Below are 24,262 nucleotides of genomic sequence, written 5' to 3'. Positions count from 1 at the left end.
TCTGAGATTCTTGGATTTGGCATTCTACCCAGTATGGCTTTTTCTAATCATTGTTTGAAAAAATAACCATTTTTAGTGGGGCCTACTGATATCTCAAAAAGAAAGAAAATGATCTCATTTCTTGTTAAAAATTTTATCACCAAAAGTCACGATTACTCTTGGGACGAGCCTGCAGTGGGTGCCCATTCTGCTTAAAAGGCATCCTCCTGCTGTCTGACAGGGGCGTTTTGGGACCGTGGCTATGGGATGGCACCAGCCGCAACCTCAGTTAATACTCCATCCTCATGGATGACATGAAGGGTCCTCTGGGAGGGCGCTGAGCTTGTAATGTAATGGGAGTAAGATGAACATGGGTGTGAATCCCAACTCTACAATTTACTTACCCACTCAGAGTCCCAGCTGTCTCATTTTATAAAATGTAGATAAATGCTACCATTAAAGTTAGTAAGAGGGAGGTAATATCCATGCTAATCTACCTAATTGTTCGAGAAACAGTGTTAGATACTGGTGGAAACATTCAATCCACAGAGCAACTCCTCAAGTTACATTGAAGTTGACATCTATTTTACATATGAGGAAACCAAGTCTCAGACAGTTAATGAGGTTTCCCAAATTCCAAAACAAGTAGATAGTCAACCCACGTCAAAATCAACTTGTCCATTCCAAAGTTATATCTTTTCCCCAAACCACACTGGTTTCCAAAAAAGAATAGGTGGGTACATTTGCAAACAGCCTGAATGGTAATGAGGTGGGAATTCTCTTGCCAGAGCTCTCTAAATTACACCATATATCCCCTTCAGGGACATAACAGTGATGGCAGGGGAAGGGTGTGAAAGAGGAGCAGAGGAGAGCACAGTGTCAATGGCAGGGAGAAACTCTCAAACAGTGAGGGAAAGACTGGCAGCAGATGAATTTGGTGGACAAGTCTGACTTCACTTGCATCCATGAAGGGTACCACCCATGTGCAGTTTGGTCTAGTGCTATATAATATTGCTGAAGCTTGAGGATACCAATATACCACATTATTCTCTCCTAAGGATTCTGGTCCAGTTGGAATGTAGACAGAGGTTCTAGACAAGAATTAAAATACAGTGTCTGCTTTATTACTAGTAGAGCTTAATTGTAGAATGATGCTTGAACTCAAAGCCAAAATGGGCCACTGAAATGACCTACCTCTATCTTTCTCTCATATTTCTCAGGAGATTCTACTTCTAGAGGAAACTAAGATGTTGGCCAAATGAAAGAATCACTTTCAACGCTCCAACCTGGACCTCAGTTTTTCCTTAAAAGGAAAGACATATTGGGGTAATTATATATCAAATAAGCTAGCTCCAGAGGGAAGGGGAGACAATCCTCCTTCTAAATATATTAACATAGTATTATAAAACATTACAACCCTTTTTATTAAGACAAAACAAAATAATACTCATTACTTTGGTTCATTATGAAGACAAAAACTTGCCTAGGAAACTGACTTCCACATGTAAAATTATTTCCATGGGAAAATACCTTTCACCTACCAAATAAACCAACACCAAAATGTTAGAAACTCAACCCATTTATCAGTATAAATACAGCCCTGCATTCTCACAGTACCCACTATTTCTAAGGGAAGGTCAGCTTCAAAGCTCTTACTTTTAATTGGGACCAAAAAGAAAAAAATTGCTAAACTCTAGTTACCATCATAATGATGAGGAAAAATCCAAATTCCATTGAATCTTTTCCCCTTCATCACCTTCTGTGTACACAATACCCTCTGCTTATGTTTGTCTTCCTTCCAAAGACCTAATTATATAGAAAAAGAAACATTTTTAAAGATAAAAGTTCTTGTTGATGTTGTGTGAATTCATTCTGTTGTGTTTGGGAAGCTAAGTTTTGCAGAGTCCAAGGAAAGAGAATTTGCCAAATAATTCCCCCAAAGAGCTAATTTGCTGTACTCTATTTTTAGAGATTAGTATCCTCACTTTGGCTCACTGTGAAATAGGATCTACTTATTTTGCTTCAACTGTGCACACAAGAAATTATTCTGGAACTGCAACTTGACTATCATTTTGGAATATTTCATTCAATAAATATTCCCTGAGAATTAAGCATTTAGGGATAAACCCTAGTAAGTAGCAATATAGAGTTTCAGGTTGGTATTTTCAATATCAATATAGATGATCCATCCAACACTCTAGCTTCTCAATTCTTTGACTTTCTCTCCTACAATAATTGTGTCCTCTATCTCATCTCACAAACCCATCCCATGTCCTATCCCAGATTACCACCTTCTACTGCTATCCTTCTAAAAGATCAGCTGGAAGAATCCCACACTTACTACCAACTCCATCTCCAGATCTCTCCTGCTGTGCTCACATTTCAACAATCCCTCAATCACAACCAGATTAAAATTTATTCAATTTAGTGTTCCTCATCCCTCACCCTTTTGTTTTTAGTCATGTGAAAATCCATAGCCCGTCATTATAATCAATTCTCTACATAGGCATCTATTCTCCCCCCCACTCTTCCTTAGGGAAAATCAAAAAATGAACCCAAAAAATGCTTAAAACTAATTCTCAACCTTCTTTTGTGCCTGCAAACAGCTGGAAGAAAACACACAAGCGCATGGGTGATTCCACTTTGAATTCCCGAGTAGTGACGTCCAGAGAGTCTCATTGCTGTTCGTGAAACGTACCACATGCCCTTCTTCAAACATCTCTGCCTGTTTGGCTGCCTGTTTCTCAGCTTCTTCCTCAGCATCCCTCCTCAAAGTTCTGCCATTTTTGCTACTTCCTTATTCTTAGTGAATGACCTTGCATTTTATTTAATTGAGACAGAAGCGCCATCAGAAGATAACCTCCAAATGTTTCACACAAAACTACCACACTAAATACACCTGAACCATACATACTGCATCTCTCCCCATATAATAATGGCATGCTCCCGTCCATGGCCAAAACTTCAACATGTGAATTAGTTCCTATCCCATTTCACTAACTCAAGGAAATTGCTCCAACGAATCTCCATTTCTTCTATCATCAATCATTTCCCCTTCTTGTTCATTACCAGCAGCATCCAAATATAATATAATGTCCCCCATCAATCACTTTCAACTACAGTCCATTCCTTTCACAGAAAAACTCTTCCAAGAGTGGTCCATGTTCTGTCTGCGCTTTCCATCTTCTCTTGAACATCCTCAAGTTAGGCTTTCAACTTCATATCCTCACCAAAACTAATTCAATCAGGGTCAGCAATAGCCTTTACTCTGCCATTCAAAACCAATTCTCAATTCTTACCAGATGTAGCCTATCAGCTACATTTAACATGATGACCACTCTCTAATCTTTGATATATTTCTTTTACTTACCTTTGGGATTATCACTTGGCTTTCCTCCTAACACACTGGCCACTCCTCAGGCTCATTCACTGGTTTTCCTGACGTATGAATGTTGGAGTGCTCAAAGACCTGTCCTTTGGATCTCTGTTCTTATTTATCTACATTTACTTTCTTGGATAGATCAACTCATCCAATCCCATGGCTTTAAATATCATTTATATGCTGATGATATTCAAATACTCATCACTAACCTGGACATATCCCCTGAACTCTAAACTCCTACATTCAACTTCCAATTTAAAATATTCCCCTACATGTCTCATAGGCATCTCAAACTTCACATTTTTAAAACTCAGCTCCTTCTCCTTTTCTCCCAACCTGCCCTTACCCTCATCTTCCCCATCTGAGTAAATGGTAGCTCCATCCTTATAGTTTCTCAAGTTGAAAAGTTAAGGTAATTCTTCACTCCCATCCTGCACTTTGTTTTCAACAAATCCCTGTTGACCTTAATTTTGAAGACTATCGATAATCAGACCACTTCTCACAACTTTCTGTTATCACTCTAGTCAAAGCTGTCATAATTCCTTTTTTGGATTATTATTATAGACCTAGTCAGCAACCCTTCCTTTTTCTGTCCTTGCCCCTCTACACTCTGTTTCCTGTATAAGAGCCAGAATGACCTTCTAAAATTATAAATCAAATTCTCTCTCTCCTCTGTTCAAAACTCTTCAATAGATTTTTGCATCACTGAGAATAAATTAGAAGTCATAACCCAGTCCTGAAAGGCCACTGGTGTCTAAGACTGGCTCCCTTCCTCGCTGACCTCATCTCCTACTGGGGCCCATCTCTTACTTTACTCCTGCCACATGAGAGCCTCAAGGCTGTTCCTGACCCATCCAAGCACATGTCTACCTCCAGGAGTTTGTCCTGACTGCTCTCCATGTCTGAGAACTGATTCCTCATGACATCCTCTTAGCTGTCACCTGCATTTCACAGAGGACTATACTCCAATGTTAGTATATTAAGAGGATTTCCCCTAAGTAACCTGTCCAAAATAGTTTTGCACTATCATTCAGTGTCCTCTTCCTTGGTTTTACTTTTCTTCTTAACACCTATTATCATATGACATAGCGCATAATGTCTAGAGCCCACCCACGCAATTAGAATATAAGTTCCATGAGATTAGGAACTCCATATCTTTTTTTTTTAATTTAATTTTATTTTTTCAGTGTTCCAAGATTCATTGTTTATGCACCACTCCCAGTGTTCAATGCAATACTTACCCGCCTTAATACGCACCACCACGATCACCCATACCACCACCCCCCTCCCTTCGAAACCCCTCCACTTGTATCGCAAAGTCCACAGTCAATCATGGTTCATCTTCCCTTCCAATTTCCCCCAACTCACTTGTCCTTTCCTCCTCCTAATGTCCTCCATGTTATTTCTTATGTTCCACAAATAAGTGAAACCATATGATAATTGAATTTCTCTGCTTGATTTATTTCACTCAGCATAATCTCCTCCAGATTTGCCCATGTTGATACAAAAGTTGAGTATTCATCCTTTCTGATGGAGGCATAATATTCCATTGTATATATGAATCATATCTTCTTTATCCATTCATCTGTTGAAGGGCATCTTGGCTCTTTCCACAACTTGGCGATTGTGGCCATTACTTCTATAAACATTGGGAATACATATGGCCCTTCTTTTCACTGCATCTGTATCTTTGGGGTAAATACCCAGTAATGCAATTGCAGGGTCATAGGGAAGCTCTATTTTTAATTTCTTAAGGAATATCACACTGTTTTCCAAAGTGGCTGCACCAACTTATATTCCCACCAACAGTGTAAGAGGGTTCCCCTTTCTCCATATCCTCTCCAGCACTTGTTGTTTCTTATCTTATTAATTTTGGCCATTCTAACCGGTGTAAGGTGGTATCTCAATGTGCTTTTGATTTGAATCTCCTTGATGGCTAATGATGATGAACATATTTTCATGTGTCTGTTAGACACTTGTATGTCTTCTTTGGAGAAGTGTCTGTTCATGTCTTCTGTCCATTTTTTGACGTTATTATCTGTTTTGTGTGTGTTGAGTTTGAGGAGTTTTTTTATTCATCTCGAATATCAGCCCTTTGTCTGTAGTGTCATTTGCAAATATCCTCTCCCATTCCATGGGTTTCCTCTTTGTTTTGTTGACTGTTTCCTTTGCCGTGCAGAAGATTTGATCTTGATAAAGTACCAAAAGTTCATTTTCAGTTTTGTTTCCTTTGCCTTTGGAGACATATCTTGAAAGAAGTTGCTGTGGCCAATGTCGAAGAGGTTACTGCCTATGTTCTCCTCCAGGATTTTGATAGATTCCTGCCTCACATTGAGGTCTTTTATCCATTTCGAGTTTATCTTGGTGTACAGTGTAAGACAATAGTTGAGTTTCACTCTTCTATACAGAGCTGTCCAATTTTCCCAGCACCATTTATTGAAGAGACTTCTTTCCACTGAATATTTTTTTCTTCCTATGTCGAAAGTTATTTGACCATAGCGTTGTGGGTCCATATCTGAGCTCTCTACTCTGTTCTACTGGTTTATGTGTCTGTTTTTATGCCAGTACCATGCTGTCTTCGTGATCACAGCTTTCTAATAAAGCTTGAAATCAGGCAACGTGATGCTCCCAGCTTTGTTTATCTTTTTTTTTGTACTAAAAATAAGACATTTCGTTTTATTTGTGATTTTCACATTCTTTTACAGGAATTTATTCATATATTACTTATGTGATAAAACGTTTAGAGATGGAGAAAATATTAGAACACCAGAAGCAAATAGATCATAACACTGATTTTATATGCTAAAAATATGGGTGATTCTTATTTTCTTTTTACTTTTTTTTTATTTCTTTTCAGCATAACAGAATTTATTGTTTTAGAACCACACCCAGTGCTCCAAGCAATACGTGCCCTCCTTAATACCGTCCACGTGGCTCCCCCAACCTCCCACCCACCCGACCCCTTCAAAGCCCTCAGATTGTTTTTCAGAGTCCATAGTCTCTCATGGTTCACCTCCCCATCCAATTTCCCTCAACGCCCATCTCCTCTCCATCTCCCCATGTCCTCCATGTTATTTGTTATGCTCCACAAATAAGTGGAACCATATGATACTTGACTCTTTCTCCTTGACTTATTTCGCTCAGCATAATCTCTTCCAGTGCAGTAACCATGTTGCTACAAAAGTTGGGTATTCAACCTTTCTGATGGAGGCATAATACTCCATAATGTATATGGACCACATCTTCCTTATCCATTCGTCCATTGAAGGGCATCTTGGTTCTTACCACAGTTTGGCGACCGTGGCCATTGCTGCTATAAACATTGGGGTTCAGATGGCCCTTCTTCTCACTACATCTGTATCTTTGGGGTAAATACCCAGTAGTGCAATTGCAGGATCATGGGGAAGCTCTATTTTTAATTTCTTGAGGAATCCCCACACTGAGGAATCTCCACACTTCTTCAAAGTGGCTACACCAACTTGCATTTCCACCAACAGTGTAAGAGGGTTCCCCTTTCTCCACATCCCCTCCAACACACGTTGTTTCCTGTCTTGTTAATTTTGGCCATTCTAACTGGTGTTAGGTGGTATCTCAATGTGGTTTTAATTTGAATCTCCCTGATGGCTAGTGATGATGAGCATTTTTTCATGTGTCTGATAGCCATTTGTATGTCTTCATTGGAGAAGTGTCTGTTCATATCTTCTGCCCATTTTTTGATATGATTATCAGTTTTGTGTGTGTTGAGTTTGAGAAGTTCTTTATAGATCTTGGATATCAGCCTTTTGTCTGTACTGTCATTTGCAAATATCTTCTCCCATTCCGTGGATTGCCTCTTTGTTTTGTTGACTGTTTCCTATGCTGTGCAGAAGCTTTTGATTTTGATGAAGTCCCAAAAGTTCATTTTTGCTTTTGTTTCCTTTGCATTTGGAGACATATCTTGAAAGAACTTGCTGTGGCTGATATCAAAGAGGTTACTGCCTATGTTCTCCTCTAGGATTCTGATGGATTGCTGTCTCACGTTGAGGTCTTTTATCCATTTCGAGTTTATCTTTGTGTACGATGTAAGAGAATGGTCGAGCTTCATTCTTCTACATATAGCTATCCAATTTTCCCAGCACCATTTATTGAAGAGACTGTATTTTTTCCACTGTGTATTTTTTCCTGTTTTGTTGAAGATTAGTTGACCATAGAGTTGAGGGTCCATATATGGGCTCTCTACTCTGTTCCACTGGCCTATGTGTCTGTTTTTATGGCAGTACCATGTCTTGGTGATCACAGCTTTGTAGTAAAGCTTGAAATCAGGTAATGTGATGCCCCCAGTTTTATTTTTGTTTTTCAACATTTCCTTAGTGATTCAGGGTCTTTTCTGATTCCATACAAATTTTAGAATTATTTGCTCCAGCTCATTGAAAAATACTGGTGGATTTTTTATTGGAATGGCATTAAAAGTATAGATTGCTCTAGGCAGTATAGACATTTTAACAATGTTTATTCTTCCAATCCAAGAGCATGGAATGGTCTTCCATCTTTTTGTGTCTTCTTCAATTTCTTTCATGAGTGTTCTGTAGTTCCTCGAGTACAGATCCTCTACCTCTTTAGTTAGGTTTATTCCCAGGTATCTTATGGTTCTGGGTGCTATAGTAAATGGAACCGATTCTCTAATTTCCCTTTCTGTATTTTCATTGTTAGTGTATAAGAAAGCCACTGATTTCTGTACACTGACTTTGTATCCTGCCACGTTACTGAATTGCTGTATGAGTTCTAGTAGTTTGGGGGTGGAGTCTTTTGGGTTTTCCATATAAAGAATCATGTCATCTGCGAAGAGAGAGAGTTTGACTTCTTCATTGCCAATTTGGATACCTTTTATTTCTCTTTGTTGTCTGATTGCTGTTGCTAGAACTTCTAATACTATGTTGAACAAGAGTGGTGAGAGTGGGCATCCTTGTCGTGTTCCTGATCTCAATTGGAAGGCTGCGAGCTTTTTCCCATTGAGGATGATATTTGCTGTGGGTCTTTCATAGATAGATTTTATGAAGTTCAGGAATGTTCCCTCTATCCCTATACTTTGAAGCATTTTAATCAGGAATGGATGCTGGATTTTGTCAAATGCTTTTTCTGCATCAATTGAGAGGACCATGTGGTTCTTCTCTCTCCTCATATTAATTTGTTCTATCACATTGATTGATTTGCGAATGTTGAACCATCCTTGTAGCCCAGGAATGAATCCCACCTGGTCATTTTGGATAATCTTTTTAATGTGCTGTTGGATCCTGTCTGCTAGGATCTTGTTGATAATCTTAGCATCCATATTCATCAGTGATATTGGTCTGAAATTCTCCTTTTTGGTAGGGTCTTTGCCTGGTTTGGGGATCAGGGTAATGCTGGCTTCATAGAAAGAGTCTGGAAGTTTTCCTTCTGCTTCAATTTTTTGAAACAGCTTGAGAAGAATAGGCATTATTTCTTCTTTGAAAGTTTGGTAGAATTCCCCAGGTAATCTGTCAGGTCCTGGGCTCTTGTTTTTTGGGAGGTTTTTGATCACTGCTTCAATCTCGTTACTAGATATCAGTCTATTCAGGTTGTCAATTTCTTCCTGGTTCAATTTTTGGAGTTTATAGTTTTCCAGGAATGCCTCCTTTTCATCTAGGTTGCTTAACTTCTTGGCATATAACTGTTGGTAATAACTCCTGGTGATTGTTTCTACTCCTTTGGTGTTAGTTGTGATCTCTCCCTTTTCATTCATAATTTTATTAATTTGTGCTTTCTCTCTTTTGTTTTGGATTAGTGTGGCCAATGGTTTATTGATCTTATTGATTGTTTCAAAAAATGAGCTTCTAGTTTCATTGATACATTCCACTGTATCTCTAGTTTCTCCCTCATTGATCTTTGCTCTAATCTTGATTATTTCCCTTCTTTTTTTAAATTTTTTTAATTTATTTTCAGCGTAACAGTATTCATTGTTTTTGCACCACACCCAGTGCTCCATGCAATCCGTGCCCTCTCCAATGTGTGGAGTTGGCTTAATTTGTTGTTGATTCTCCAGTTCTTTAAGGTGTAGACACAGCTGGTGTGTTCTGGATTTTTCTATTTTTTTGAGGGAGACTTGGATGGCTATGTATTTCCCCCTTAGGACCGCCTTTGCTGTATCCCATAGGTTTTGGACTGAAGTGTCTTCATTCTCATTGGTTTCCATGAATTGTTTAAGTTCTTCTTTGATGTCCTCGTTGATCCAAGCATTCTTAAGCAAGGTGGTCTTTAGCTTCCATGTGTTTGAGTTCCTTCCAAACTTTTCCTTGTGATTGAGCTCCAGTTTCAAAGCATTGTGATCTGAGAATATGCAGGGAATAATCTCAGTCTTTTGCTATCAGTTGGGTCCTGATTTGTGACCCAGTATGTGGTCTATTCTGGAAAAGGTTCCATGTGCACTTGAGAAGAATGTGTATTCTGTTGTTTTAGGGTGGAATGTCCTGTATATATCTATGAGGCCCATTTGGTCCAATGTGTCATTCAATTCTCTTTTACTTTATTGATTTTCTGTTTGGATGATTGTCTATTACTGAGAGAGGCGTGTTAAGATCTCCTGCTATTAATATATTCATATCAATATGACTCTTTATCTTTTTTAAAATTTTTTTAAGATTTTTTTTTATTTATTTGACAGACAGAGATCACACGTAGGCAGATAATCAGGCAGAGAGAGAGGAAGGGAAGCAGACTCCCTGCTGAGCAGAGAGCCCGATGTGGGGCTCAATCCCAGGACCCCGGGATCATGACCTTAGCCAAAGGCAGAGGCATTAACCCACTGAGCCGCCTAGGCACCCCATGACTCTTTATCTTGATTAATAGTTTTCTTATGTAATTGGCTGCTCCCATATTAGGGGCATAGATATTTACAATTGTTAGTTCATCTTGGTGGATAGTCCCTTTAAGAATTATGTAGCGTCCTTCTGTATCTCTGACTACAGTCTTTAGTTTAAAATCTGATTTATCTGATATGAGAATCATTACCCCAGGCTTCTTTTGAGGCCCATTGGCATGAAAGATGCTTCTCCATCCCTTCACTTTCAGTCTGGGTGTATCTTTAGGTTCAAAATGGGTCTCTTGTAGACAACATATGGATGGGTCCTGTCGTTTTATCCAATCTGCAACCCTGTGTCATTTTATGGGCACATTTAGGTCATTCACATTGAGAGTGATTATTGATAGATACATTCTTATTGACATCGTGTTACCTTTGAAGTCTTTCTTTCTGTAGATTATCTCTATATTTCTGTTCAATGATATTCTTAGGATTTTCCCTCTTTTATAGAACCCCCTTTAATATTTCCTGTAGTGTCAGCTTGGTGGTTGCATAGTCTTTTAAGCCTTGCCGGTCTTGGAAACTCTTTATCTCTCCATCTATTTTGAACGTCATTCTTGCTGGATAAAGTATTCTTGGCTGCATGTTCTTCTCATTTAGTGCCCTGAATATATCTTGCCAGCCCTTTCTGGCTTGCCAGGTGTCTGTGGACAAGTCTGACATTATTCTGATGGGCTTTCCTCTGTACGTAAGTAGCCTCTTTGTCCTAGAGCTTTCAAGAGACTGTATCTACAATTATGATTTCCCAATTTTACTATCAGGTGCCTTGATTTTTTTTAGACTCTATAATCTTGGTGGGAGATCGTTCTGCCTCTAATACATGAACACTGGTTCCATTCGCAAGATTGGGAAAATCCACTATATCTCTAGACTTCTTTCTTTCTCCTCCCCTTCAGGGATTCCAATAATTCTGACATTGGAACGTTTCATGGCATCATTTATTTCCCTGATTCTGTTTTTGTGGTTTCTAAGCTGTTTGTTCCAGGCTTCCTCCTGATCCGTTCTCTCTATCTGTCCTCCAGATCACTAATTCTAAATTCTGTCTCAGTTACCCTAGCTTTGAGGGAATTTAGATTAGATTGAAACTCATTGAGAGCATTGTGAACATCATCCCTGGTGGCTTTCAGTTCTGCCCTAACATTGTGTACATCATCCCTGGTCGCTTTCAGTTCTGCTCTAATCAATTCCGTTTGGTCATCCATGGCTTTCTCCAACCTAGCTAATGCCTGGATAATTGTTAGCCTGAATTCCCTTTCTGACATGTTGTCTATGTTGATAACCATTAGCTCTGTTGCAGAAGGCCCATCCTCTGAATTTTTCTTCTGTTGGGCATTCCTCCTCCTAGTCATTTTAGTGAGAGATGGCTGAACAGATGTAACTGGATGTATCGACCATGGTGCAGTCAAGGTGCACCCTGGAATGCTTCTGAGAAATCAGGAGTCCCCACCCAAACGAAAGAAAAAAGACAGAAAAAAGAAAAGAAAACGAAAAAAGAGAGAGAGAGACAGGAAAAAAAAGAAAGATAAAAGAGAAGGCTCAGCCCAAATGGGCCACAAGGTAAGATTTATGAAGTATACAAACAAAAACAGACAAACAAAAAGACTGATAAAAGTATATGACAAGAGAAATATATATATATATATATATATATATATATATATATATATATTTGTATATATGCAAAAAAAAAAAAAAACCTCGTCAAATAGAACCCCAAGTATAAGATTTATATACTATCAGGACAAACACAAATACACAGAAACACTGGCAGAAGAAAAAATGGGAGAGTGGTTATAAGTTCTCAGTGTGGGCGAGGAAGGTTATTTTGATTCTTCTTGAATGCATCTTGATATCTTTGTTAAAAGACTCAACTTTCCTAAGATAAAGGGGGATTAAAAATTTGTTTAGCTATAGGGGTAGCATTGATTGAGGAAAGGGGATTACCTTGAAGTTTAACTCTACATGGATGTTTAAAAAATAAAAATAGAAAAGAATAAACTAAACTAAACTAAACTAATTTTTTTTTTTAATTTAAAAATAGAAAAGCAGGGCGCCTGGGTGGCTCAGTGGGTTAAGCCTCTGCCTTCAGCTCAGGTCATGATCTCAGGGTCCTGGGATCGAGGCCCGCATCGGGCTCTCTGCTCAGTGGGGAGCCTGCTTTCTCCTCTCTCTCTCTATGCTTGCCTCTCTGCATACTTGTGATCTCTCTCTCTGTTTCAAATAAATAAATAAAATCTTTTAAAAAAAATAGAAAAGCAAAAGAAAAACGGGTATATGTATCAAAAAGTTCAGGTTAAAGGTTATTATGGAATTTGATGTACTGGACATCTCACTGTGATGGTAAATAGGTTAGAAAACTATCTATATATATATATAAAAAAAAAAAAGAACCAGAATAGAGGGAACGAATTAAAACTAAAAGTGGTATCTATGAAGTAGTGGTGGTTGTTCTCTTGTAGTCTTTTTTTTTTCCTTTTTTATTTTTTTTCCTGGTTGGCTTTCCGGGGGAGGGGCCTGCCACGTGGGTTTTTAGGCAATGTTCCCTGAGTTAAGTCCTCCAGCCCCCCTCAAGGGAGTGGGCTCTGAGGAAACCGGTTTTTCAGGATTTTGTTCTCTGGAGGCTTTTATGTTTCTTTGTTCATTTTTGTTGTTATTGTTGTTGTTGTTTTCTCTTGCCTTGACAGCTTTTGATAGTTTTTGGAGGTTTGGAGGAAAGCAAACTGCACCCAGACGTCCCTCTCAGAGAGAAGCCTCAGTCTGTTCACCTGTGAGTGCTCCAAGCACATAAGTTCCCCCTCAGCTGCTGGCAAAGCACGTTCTGAGTCGTGGTCCCTGGGGACACAGGAACTCCTACTTGTACCCAAAACCATGACAGCAGGGGCTGTCTGGGCAGCTCCGGACTGCCAGAGAGGTTCCAAGCAGTGATCGCACACTGAGATTTTCCCGCTGGCCCAGGGTTGGGAGTGCCTGGTCTTTCCAGGTCCGAGAGCTCCTAGCTGGTGCCTGCACACACCTCTCTCAGGGGAGGATGCGGGGCATGGCTCAGACTCAGATAGCACAGCATGGCATTCACATGGGGACAGTAAAAAGTGGCTGGCGAGGCTCCCAGCCCCTCATGGGAGCCAGACCCCATGTGCTCTCAGGCGCACTGGTGGGTCAGGGACCAAGTCCTGGTTTCCCTGCTGCACTCTCTCTGGCTCAGTGCCATGGGTGGCTGTCCTGGGTCCGGGGACTTAAGCCCCTGTCCCTAACTGCCCTGATTCCCACAATTTCTCCCTTCAATCCTTTGCTCTTTTTGAGTGCTTTCAACCAGGCTCCAAGTTAACGCTGGTCCCCAGTGCAGGGCACTCGTATTGGGGTATTACTTTCCAATGGGTCGCTTCTGGTGGCTCCCTCCCCCTTTTGTTTATCTTCCAATATCAGTCCAACGTTCCCACTCTGCTTTACCTGCCCACTGGCATCTTCTGCCCCCGTAGAGATCCAGATGTGTGTAATTCTGATCTCAGGCTGATTTCATGGGTGATCAGAGTTCTTTGGTAGGTAATCAGCTCACTTTAGGGTCCAGGTTGAAACAGCGCCTCCTCCTACTTCCCCGCCATCTTGTCTCCCTGTTTTTCTTTTTCAATATTTCCTTAGCAATTTGGGGTCTCCTCTGATTCCATACAAATTTTAGGGTTCTTTGTTCTGGCACTTTAAAAAATGCCAATGGAATTTTGATTGGGATAGCATTAAAAGCATAGATTTCTCTGGGCAGTATAGATATTTTAACAATATTTATTCTTCTAATCCATGAGCATGGAATGCTTTTCCATCTTTTTGTGTCTTCTTCAATTTCTTTCATGAGTGTTCTGTAGTTCCTTGAGTACAGATCCTTTACCTCTTTGGTTAAGTTTATTCCCAGGTATCTTATGGTTCTTGGTGGCATAGTAAATGCAATCAATTCTCTAATTTCCCTTTCTATATTTTCATTGTTAGTGTATAAGAAACCAACTGATTTCTGTATATTGATTTTGCATCCTGCCACATTACTGAATTGCTATATCAGTTCTAGTAGTTTCAGGTGGAGTCTTTTGGGTTTTCCATATAAAGTGTCATGTCATCTATAAAGAGAGAGAATTTGACTTCTTCATTGCCAATTTGAATACATTTTATTTATTTTTGTTGTCTGATTGCTATTGCTAGGATTTCTAGTACTATGTTGAATAAGACTGGTGAAAGTAGGCATTCTTGTTGTGTTCCTGATCTCAGAGAGAAGACTGTCAGCTTCTCCCCATTGAGAATGATATTCGCTCTGGGTTTTTCATAGATAGATTTTATGAGGAGATGGAGAGGAGAAGGGAGTTGAGGGAAATTGGAAGGGGAGGTGAACCGTGAAAGACTATGGACTCTGAAAAATAGATTTTATGAAGTTAAGGAATATTCCCTCTATCCCTATACTTTGAAGAGTTTTAATCAGGAATGGATGCTGTATTTTGTCAAATGCTTTTTCTGCATCAATTGAGAGGACCATGTGCTTCTTCTCTCTCTCTCTTATTGATTTGTTCTATCACATTGACTGACTTGTGATGTTGAACTACCTTGCATCCCAGGGATAAATCCCACCTGGTCATGGTGGATAATCTCTTCAATGCACTGTTGGATCTTATCAGCTAGGATCTTGTTGAGGATCTTAGCATCCATATTCATCAGAGATATTGGTCTGAAATTCTCCTTTATGATGGGGTCTTTGCCTGGTTTGGGGACCAGAGTACTGCTGGCTTCATAGAAAGAGTCTGGAAGTTTTCCTTCTGTTTCTGTTTTTTGGAACAGCTTCAGGAGAATATGTATTATTTCTTCTTTGAACATTTTGTAGAATTCCCTAGGGAATCCATCGGGTCCTGGGCTCTTGTTTTTTGGGGAGATTTTTGATCACTGCTTCAATCTTATTACTAGATATTGGTCTATTTAGGTTGTCAGTTTCTTCCTGTTTCAGTCTTGGAAGTTTATAGGTTTCTAGGAATGCATCCATTTCTTCTAGGTTGCTTAACTTATTGGCATATAGCTGTTGATAATAATTTCTGATGATTGTTTCTATTTTACTCGTGATCTCTCCCCTTTCATTTATAATTTTATTAATTTGGGTCCTCTCCTTTTCTTTTGGATTATTTTGGCCAGTGGTTTCTCAATCTTATTAATTCTTTCAAAGAACCAGCTTCTAGTTTTTGTTGATATGTTCTGCTGTATCTTTAGTTTCTTACTCATTGATTTCTGCTCTAATCTTAATCATTTCCCTTCTTGTGTGTGGGGTTGGCTCCATTTGTTGTTGATTTTCCAGTTCTTTATGGTGTACAGAGAGTTGATGTATTAGGGATTTTTCCATTTTTTTGAGTGAGACTTGGATAGCTATGTATTTCCCCCTTAGGACCACCTTTGCCATATCCCATAGGTTTTGGACTGATGTGTCTTCATTCTCATTGGTTTACGTGAATTGTTTAAGTTCTTCTTTGATTTCCTGATTCATTCAAACATTCTTGAGCAAGGTGGTCTTTAGCTTCCAAGTGTTTGAATTCCTTCCAAACTTTTTCTTGCTGTTGAGTTCCATTTTCAAAGCATTGTGGTCTGATAATATGCAGGGAATAGTCTCAATCTTTTCGTATCAGTTGAGCCTTGATTTGTGACGCAGTATGTGGTCTATTTTGGAGAAAGTTCCATGTGTGCTTAAGAAGAATGGGTATTCTGTTGTTTTAGCGTGGAATGTTCTGTATGTATCTATGAGGTCCAGCTGGTCCAACGTGTCATTCAAAGCTCTTGTTCCTTTATTGATTTTCTGCTTAGATGATCTGTCTTTTGCTGAGAGTGGTGTGTTAAGATCCCCTACAATTAATGCGTTCATATCAATATGACTCTTTATTTTGATTAACAGTTGGCTTTTGCAGTTGGCCTCTCCCATACTGGCGGCATAAATATTTACAATTGTTGATCTTCTTGGTGGATAGACCCTCTAAGAATGATGTAGTGTTCTTCTGTATCTCTGACTACAGTCTTTAGTTTAAAATCTCATTTATCTGATATGAGAATCACTACCCTAGCTTTCTTTTGAGGCCCATTGACATGAAAGATGGTTCTCCATCCCTTCACTTTTAGTCTGGAAGTATCTTTAGCTTCCAAATTTGTCTCTTGTAGACAACATATGGACAGTCCTGTCATTTTATCCAGTCTGCAACCCTGTGCTGTTTTATGGGAGCATTTAGGCCATTCATGTTGAGAGTGATTATTGAAAGATGTTTTTATTGACATCATGTTACTGGAAAAGTACTCATTTCTATAGATGTCTTTGTAAATCTCTGCTCAAGGTCACTCTTGGGTTCTTTTTTTCTTTTATAGAACCCCCCTTAATATTTCTTGTAGTGCCAACTTGGTGGTCACATACTCTTTTAAACCTTGCCAGTCTTGGAAGCTCTTTATCTCTCCAACCATTTTGAATGTCAGCTTACTGGATAACATATTCTTGGCTGCATGTTCTTCTCATTTGGTGCCCTGAATATGTCTTGCCAAGCCTTTTAGGCTTGCCAGGTTTCTGTGGACAAGCCTGACATTATTCTGATGGACCTTCATCTGTATGTAAGGAATCTCTTTCCCCTAGCTGCCTTTAGGAACTCTTGTCTAAAATTATGATTCATGAATTTCACAATTAAGTGCCTGGAGGTCTTTCTAGATTTGTCGATCTTGGGGGGGAGGTGCCCTTTCTGCCCCTAGGACCTGAACACTTGCTCCATTCCCCAGATTAGGGAAATTTTCATTCAGAATTTTTTCAACTGTATCTTGTAGTCTTCTCTCTTTCTCCACCCCCTCAGGCATCCCAATAATTCTGACATTGGAACTGTTTGGGGAGGGGCCTGCCACATTGTTTCTCAGTTGGTCCTGCTTGGGCTGAGTCACTCTGCCCCCTATCAAGGGGGTTGGCTCTGTGGAAACCGGTTTTTCAGGCTTTTATTCTCTGGAGGTTTTTGTTCTTTTGCATCTTTTTGCAACATTTTGGAGGTTTAGTGGAAAGCAAACTGTCTAGTACCCAGATGTCTGCCTCAGAGAGAAGCCTCAGACTGTTCCAGTGGTCCAGAACACACAGACTTGCCCTCTGCAAACTCTGCTGAACACCACAGCCTCCCATAGGCAGTACACATCCCCCAGCCACTGTCTCAGTGGCCGCCCAAGCACCCCACTTGTCTCTGCACCCCCATGCCAATAAAACCATGTACAATATTGGTCCAGGCAGGCAAGCTTGAACCCAGGTGCCTGGGTTGCTGTGACTTGAGTATCACACCCCCAAAAAGATTAACCTTGCTTGATAATGAGTAAAGATAAAAAGAATCAGGGATGCTTTTGATTGTTCCCTCCTTGCATGAAGAGAATGCCCAGTTACGAACTGTTCCTATTAGGTCTGTCCCACCAGGAAACACATGTCTCATCCATCATTCTGGCACTTTCCTCTTTTCTTTCCCCTGGATCACTAGGAATCATCCTCTGCACATGAATGATATGGCTGTCATTCAGACAATTGGCACTCCAGAACTACACATTTTCTGTACAGGTACAGAACTGAACATCTTACAGGCACTGAAACACATAGACTTACAAACTGTCAATGCCTTTTCAACCCACTATGTGGGAACAAGTGCACAGACCAACATCTGGACTTATCCCCCATTTCCCTAAACTAAAGGGCATTAAGTGGACAGCTGCAGTTCTCTGCTATCAGGGAATTGAACATCTTTTGTGTGCAGTCCCTGGATCCATCCACATACTCAAATCAACTCCATTACTCTATTCAGAAGGCATTTCCCCTCGAAGAAGCTGCTACATAAGAGGTACCTGGCTGATTCAGTTGGTAGAACTTGCCATTCTAGATCTCGGGATTGTGAGTTCAAGCATCACACTGGGTGTAGAGATTACTTAAAAGATATGTAGCTGCTACATGAACCACAGGTAAGACCACAGGTTTCAGAGTCAGACAGAGATGGGTCTGAATTCCATCTCAGATCCGTATTGACTATGAGACCATAATTAGTTACTTCACCTTTTTGTCCATTTTCTTATGAGGTAAAAATAATAATAATGTTGATATCATAGGCTTGCTCAAAGATTTATTCATCATGGACACAGAAAGCCTTACCACAGTGCCAGACATATCCAGAGAACTCAATAAATAGATTAATTTTTTTTTTAATTTTTACTTTTCAGGACCCTTCTTCTTCTGTGGTAGGTTGTTTCCACATATGGCAACAATGATCTTTCATCCCACATGCCCATTTGCAACATGACTTTTCCACTCCTCCCTGTAAAGCAGGAGTCTGTTTCCCACCCACCCACTCCTTGAATATTTTGGGCTGGCCCCATGTCTTGCTCTGAAGGAAAGAACACAGGAGAAGTCGTGCTATGTGACAGCAGAGCCTAGAGATTGAAAGCTTGGTGCTTCTGTTCCACCCTCCTGGAGGCCAGCTACCACATGCAAGCATGGGCTAAACCACAGAATGGTGGGACAACACATAGAGAGAAAAGCCACGTGGTGGAAAACTGGTGCCCAGTGACAGCCCACACCAAGGCCCCAGATGTGTCCCTGAGGTGACTTGGAGCACAATCATATGATTAGCCCATGATCTCTCTAGTGCAATCAGATCTGAGCGCTCACATACTAAAATACTATACATATTACTTTATATTAAGTTACTTTCCTTTTACTTCTTCCTTGGTTTTATTGATTTGCTTTGAAATCATATTGTGGATGGGTTATACTATCTTTCTGGTAAAGTGAAGAACACGTTATGTAATATTAGTTACTAAATGGAGGCATAAGAATCACAGCCTTTGGGCCATCTTGCCTAGATCCGGGAGACTCCTGACAGATATTTGGTTACCCACATGCTATCTATATAAAAACTAGTTACGATTTCTCACAAATTCATTGATTCCTTTTTTCTCTCATGGATCTCTTCTGTCTGGGCCAGGATTTTTCTACATTATTTAATCCAAGACATTTTGAGTAACATGAAAATGATCTCTCTCTCTCCCACCCTCTCTCTCACACACACATGCATGCACATACACATACACAGTTACCAGATTTTACTGAGAGAATAACCTCTGCCTCCAGCAGAAACCCACCCCATCTAGTCATTACACTAGACAGTCAACAGCAGGCTCCTTGAGAAAATCAACAGTGCAGCTCATGTCCAGACCTTACCCCTTCTCCCAGAGGGCCTAGAACATGGCTGAGTACTTAATAAACATTTGGTTTATTTCTTCCATGTTGGCTTTATAAAACAGAAGAAAATATTGCCTGAAATTAATATCAACTTGTTCAAATTCCTGACTCACTGTTTTTGAATCTCCAGAGGAAATATTTACTTTAACACCTCCCTCCACACACATACAGAAATCCAAGAACCCTAAGAATTCTCCCATGCTACAAATATCTCCAGATTAAATGATTTTTGTACAAAACCAGATTAATTGCCTAGAAATACTCAGGGGGATCATATTAAATCTTTGGATAACAGAGGTCTGCAAAACATCTTTAGGCGTGGGGAGCACCATTGTTTACTCCACCAGATTCTTTACACAGTTTGTCTCGATGCTCACAGAGCTCCCTGAGGTGCGTAATTATTCCCATTTCACAGATGAGGAAATCACTCAAGAACAAGAGTGAAGGGCGCCTGGGTGGCTCGGTGGGTTAAGCCTCTGCCTTCAGCTCAGGTCATGATCTCAGGGTCCTGGGATCGAGCCCTGCATCAGGCTCTCTGCTCAGCAGGGAGCCTGCTTCCTCCTCTCTCTCTCTGCCTGTCTCTCTGCCTACTTGTGATCTCTGTCAAGTAAATAAATAAAATCTTTAAAAAAAAAAAAAGAACAAGAGTGAAGTGGTTTGAAAGTCAAGGTCATATCTTATCCAGTGGCAGAGCCCAGTCCTTAAAGGCTGAGTTTAGTGTGCTTCCTGTGACATCCCAACCAGGGCTGTAGAAAGTCTATAGTGGTGTCAAGCAAACACCTTTTTGGTTGGTCCTCACTCTTCCCATTTGTAAAATAGGGAGAAAACCATCACCACATCACCTACTTGTTGCAGATCACAGAAATTAGCTACAAATCAACTGGTTGGACCCACATGGGGCACAGAGTAGGTGCTATTATCAAACAGCTTTTTACTTTTTTTAATTTTTTATTAACATAGAATGTATTATTTGTTTCAGGTGTACAGGTCTGTGATTCATCACATTACACAATTCACAGCACCTACCATAGCACATACTCTCCCCAATGCCCATCACCCAGCCACCTCACCCCTCCTACACGCCTCCTCTCCAGCAACCCTCAGTTTGTCAAACAGACTTTTAAAACAAAATCCCAAATTAGTAATCATTATATCAGGGCCTCAGCTGTTTTCTACAGAAGGGATTTTTGTGTGCTCAGGACAGTAAGGAATTTTTGCATTTCATGGAAGATTCAACCCTGATGAGGATGGGAAAACAGGAAGTACACCGCCTGTGTCACATGTCTCCTAGAATGACCTGTTTTGTATACCCCATTAAAAAGGGCTTTCAACACTTGTGATATCCAACACCTATTTCCATTATTCATCTGTTATATTTATTATTCCAACTCCTAAAAGCATGTTCCCAGCACCAAGGCCATGAAAACCCACATGGTAAAGCCCCAGCATTGCCGACTTTTCAAACAGTTTTCACTCCGGGGCTACGGGAGAATCACAGAATGGAATGTGTCTTAGTGATTCCATTGTGACACCACTCTTCATTTTACTGAGAATGAAACTGAGACACATAAAGGGGAGGTGCTTGTTTTCTCAAGCTAGACCCTCATTGCTCTGGGAACTAGTGATCCCCTTGTTTTACATTTCTTCTTTCTATGCAATGCGCACCTAATGCTGCAGCCATTGAAAGCCACATGTGAACCCCAATGTCCCCTATTCTTCCCCCCATGCCTGTCTGTTTTGCACATGCACCATCCTTCAGCAAGAATACTTCTCTCTGTATCATCCACCAGGCTATTTCCAGCTTGTCCATCCCCTTCAACTCAATTGCCCATTTGAGCTCAGCTGGGCTCTGGCAACAGACTTAGCTAGTCTCCCTGCTTCCACTCACCTTCTTGCAGATCAACTTCATTTTTTAATGTAAATCACACCATGACACTCTCCTGCTTAAATGCCTCCAGTGGATAAATGAAAGAAGATGGGATCAGGAGGGAGACAAACCATAAGAGACTCTTAACCTCACAAAATGAACTGAGGGTTGCTGGGGGGAGGGAGGTCGGGAGAGGTTGGTAGGGTTATGGACATTGGGGAGGGTATGTGCTATGGTGAGTGCTGTGAAATGTGTAAACCTGGCGATTCACAGACCTGTACCCCTGGGGATAAAAATACATTATATGTTTATTAAAAAATTGAAAAATTAATAAAATAAAAAAAATTTTTTTAAAGCCTCCAGTGGCTTCCTGACACCACTAGATAAAACCCAAACTTATTGCTCTGCCTCCAAGGACCTACAGAATCTGGCCCTGGCTCCTTCTCATCTCACTTTCTGCCATCCTCCTTGCCCTGTGTTCCATCCACACTGACATTTCTTCTGCTCCCTAACCACTCATATTCTTACTGGGGTCCACTTTTTCTTCCTCTTCCTGAAACTCTTGCCCTCACATCTTCATAGAGGTAATTCTTTGTCATTCAGGTCTCAGGTTGCTTCCACTACCTCAGAGTTTTCCCATTACCATATAGTTATTCTGCTTCCCATGCCATGAGTATTTCTCTGAAAACATTTCCAATTGTCTAGAATTATCATTTGTGTATTCACTGTCTGTCTCTTCCACTGGATGTCTATTCTACCCTGGAAACAATAGGGTCTTGTTTGCCAATAATCCTTAGAGCCTATCACAGCACCTGGCACAGAGTTTGTGCTCAATAAATATTTCCTAAGTGGATATGCGAATCAACATCCAATCTGGCAGGATAAGCAAATCAACATCCAAGACCAGTGTTTTCAAAAGCTACATGATGGCAGTTAATAGTTATGTCAGTTCTCCACTTTTCTGCTTTCTACAGTCTGTCAGCTGGGACTTCCTGTGAGAATCCCAAAATATTGATCTCATTATATAGGCCTCATGCGTTAATTTTCTCCAAGTGATTCATCATTCTACCCATTTGTTCTCGAATGAATGTTTTACCCACCCTCACCCAGGAGAATTCTCATCCTCACTTTTCACTTTTATCCACTCCCTGTCTCTTCTGTTTCTTTTTCTTTTTTTTTTTAAAGATTTTATTTATTTATTTGACAGACAGAGATCACAAGTAGGCAGAGAGGCAGGCAGGGGGTGGGGCGGGAAGCAGGCTCCCTGCTGAGCAGAGAGCCCGATGTGGGGCTCGATCCCATGACTCTGAGATCATGACCTGAGCCAAAGGCAGAGGCCCAACCCACTGAGCCACCCAGGCACCCCTCCCTGTCTCTTCTTGTGTCCCTGATAGATGTTTTGCCCACCCAATGTTGCCTAGAAACTCCCCACCAATCACCACCAACCACATGGGGCACAGGGTCAACAGTAAAAATGAAGACACAATTTTATCTATAAAGAAAACACATAGGTTAGGTTTCGACAACCAGGCATTAACACTTACTCTGCCACTCACTTAGCATGACACCTTGAGAATGAATCTTAACTTCTCAGGATCTTTTATCTCTAAAATAGAATGTGGTCACCATGAGAATACTCCTCTCAAGTCTCCTACTGCATGGAGTGTAATTGACTGAGGGCCCCAGTCACACTATTTGAAATCCTTCATCTCACTGGCACCACCACCCAAAGTCTGAAAGAAGCAAGGCCACTCCTGGGAGAGGCAGGCACATTTCTGGGAGATGTGAGACTCCACAGACCCATGACTTAGGCCCAAAGACTCTCTACCAGCTTTGCTGAAACTTCTTTTGAACTGCTCTTCCATTGAATATTTCTGCTACTCAATCCTTCCTTTCCTCTTCTGTGGTAGTAAGACTTGCATCATGATCTGATGGCTCCCCCATTCTCCACTGCCCCTTTTCCCTTGAGGGTGACTTCCATAATCAATCTCTTTCATGACCAATCCAATTTTGTCATCTGCTTCTTGAAAGACCTGAACTAACACATTGAGACAATACCTCATTTTCCTTCCTCCTCTGTTGCTGTGAGGATGGTGTCAGTGAAAATGTTTTATTAAGTACATATGGTTTTATAAAATATAAATCATCACATGAAAGACAAAGCTGCATTCATTCATTCATTCAGCAGTTAGGTACTGAAAACCACCATGAGCTGGGCTCTGGGCCAAAGATCTGAAGACACAAGAAAATAATGTTCCTTCTTGAGCAGATCATAGGCTAGAGGAGCTGTCCAGATACCTCATGACCTTGCACTTAGATAATAATACAGTTTTAGTAGAGAAATAGAAAAGAAAAAAGATAGAGTAAGAAGAAAAGATGTCGGAAGGAGGCAAAAAAGTCATAGCCATTATTCCAAGGCACCACGAGTATTAGATCGTGCCTGTTCAAGTGTATGTGACTGGTTTTTAAATTGTGCTCTACTAAACACAGTCCGCTGCTCCCCTCCTGCCAGAGCCTTGCAGCACCAGCAGGCCTTGTTGGGATGCAATGCTTGTAAAGCGTTTGCAGGGAAACTCTTCAACTGTTGTCACCATTTCGTGGCCCAGAATATTCAGCTCAACAACAGACCTCCAAGAGAATATGCTCTGTGTTGTAATTTTCCAAAAGCGACACGATTATAAAACCCAAGCAGATGGAAAGACGATTACAGTGGACGGGAAAAGCTGTTAGCAGTTTCCATTTGTAGACAAAACCATTATTTTTTAGCAGATCGCTGCCAGAATTTGATGAATCTGGTACTCTTTGCACCCTCTGCTTTGCAGAAAGCCCCGTAACTCTGTCAGACTTTGAAAACAGTTGCAGGGTGCTATTTTTGTACATTTGTTTATGTAGAAGGCATTAGCTCATAGGGTTTCACATTTAGCTTGTTGTTAATCTCTA

The 24,262-nt window shown here is 40.5% G+C and overlaps 1 long non-coding RNA gene across 1 annotated transcript; it reads right to left on the bottom strand.

Annotated features, from left to right (window-relative positions):
* Positions 1-757: 757 nt before the first annotated feature.
* Positions 758-22,913, bottom strand: LOC125094324 (uncharacterized). Its single transcript, XR_007125457.1, has 3 exons — positions 22,867-22,913; positions 1,174-1,282; positions 758-1,070 (listed from the first exon to the last, which is right to left on the bottom strand). It is a non-coding gene; the product is annotated as an uncharacterized LOC125094324 (long non-coding RNA).
* Positions 22,914-24,262: the final 1,349 nt, after the last annotated feature.

Source organism: Lutra lutra, chromosome 2 (assembly GCF_902655055.1).
Source record: "Lutra lutra chromosome 2, mLutLut1.2, whole genome shotgun sequence".
NCBI classification, from domain to species: domain Eukaryota; kingdom Metazoa; phylum Chordata; class Mammalia; order Carnivora; family Mustelidae; genus Lutra; species Lutra lutra.
The sequence above is the reverse complement of the archived record's forward strand: the minus strand, read 5'-3'. Positions and strand labels throughout refer to the sequence as shown.